We start from the raw sequence: 1129 nt of genomic DNA on the forward strand, positions 1-1129 counted from the left end.
TTTTTAACAGCTTTCACTGCGTTTATGGCTGTCACGGAAAACGCGATGGGAAATTGTGAATGTGGTAAGCGAAAGGAAGGCGTGGGCGAGATTTTCACACGTAGTTTTGTTTATTTGTACACAATCACTTATTTATAACATTTATGTAGATGTACACGGAGCACGGGGACGCGACAACTCATAATATACACAACATTTTACACTGGTTTTCCATATTTTCCAACAATTTTTGCTAAATTGAAGGCAATAAATAAAATTTTCACTTCACTGCTGCTGCTGCCAGCTTATTGTCCAATTTGCACTGACTTGTCAACATTTGACAGTTCGTTAAGCAAAGTGATGCCACGTGTTAAGAAACGAGAAATACAATTGAGAAATTATAAAGTAGTGGTGGATATAACGATGGATGTATTCATTCAGAGGCTTTTAAAAAACGGACTTCGATTTATTGCCCTTCTGCTCGCAATCTTTGAGTTTCGCTCAAGTGAGATAGTAACTATAGACAATAGCGAGCTTGGTTTCGAATAATTTATATCGTTCGCTTCGCCGCACGCCAAGTGTATATGAAAAGTAATTTGAAGGTTAGCCTCAAAGCTAAACTAACCCCACGTCTCCTCCTTCTACAGGTTCTGTTAAAAAAGCTGTGTTAAAACGAAATGTCAGGTGGAGAGTTAACATTTCCCCTGTTAAACCTAAAGGATTCCCATAGCAAAGTTGAGCTAATTTGTGCGGCACTGTTTCCGTCAGAATTGTGCAAGTAACTTACTTCATACAAATATACCGATTCAACCTTTTTGACACAATGAACGTTGTGTATTTTACTTTAAGCTTTTCAATTAGCTTACTCAAATTTATAAAAACAAGGGGTCGACTGCGTTGGACATTTAAAAAACAAAGATGGCACCTCTGCATATAGTAATAGATTTTTTCTTTGCTGGAGATTTTTACCTCACGTCTCCACACTCTACAGATACTGTTAAAAAAGCTATGTTATGATAGAAATGCCAGGTGGGAACTCGAATTTCCACTGTTAAACCATATCTGTCTTGCAGAATTTCTTACCATAGCTGTCTTAACATCAGCTGTCATTTCGTAGTTTGACAACTCAGTTTTCATTTTATCGAGCCAT

General features: G+C 37.4%; 1 protein-coding gene across 1 annotated transcript in view; it reads right to left on the minus strand.

The window, feature by feature from the left end:
* LOC118732992 overlaps positions 1-1129 on the minus strand; it is a 97232-nt gene that overhangs the window by 21893 nt on the left and 74210 nt on the right. The window lies entirely within an intron of this gene.

The sequence above is a fragment of the Rhagoletis pomonella genome, unplaced genomic scaffold (genome assembly GCF_013731165.1).
Source record: "Rhagoletis pomonella isolate Grant_MI unplaced genomic scaffold, Rhpom_1.0 Rhpom_scaffold_00002, whole genome shotgun sequence".
Classification (NCBI taxonomy): domain Eukaryota; kingdom Metazoa; phylum Arthropoda; class Insecta; order Diptera; family Tephritidae; genus Rhagoletis; species Rhagoletis pomonella.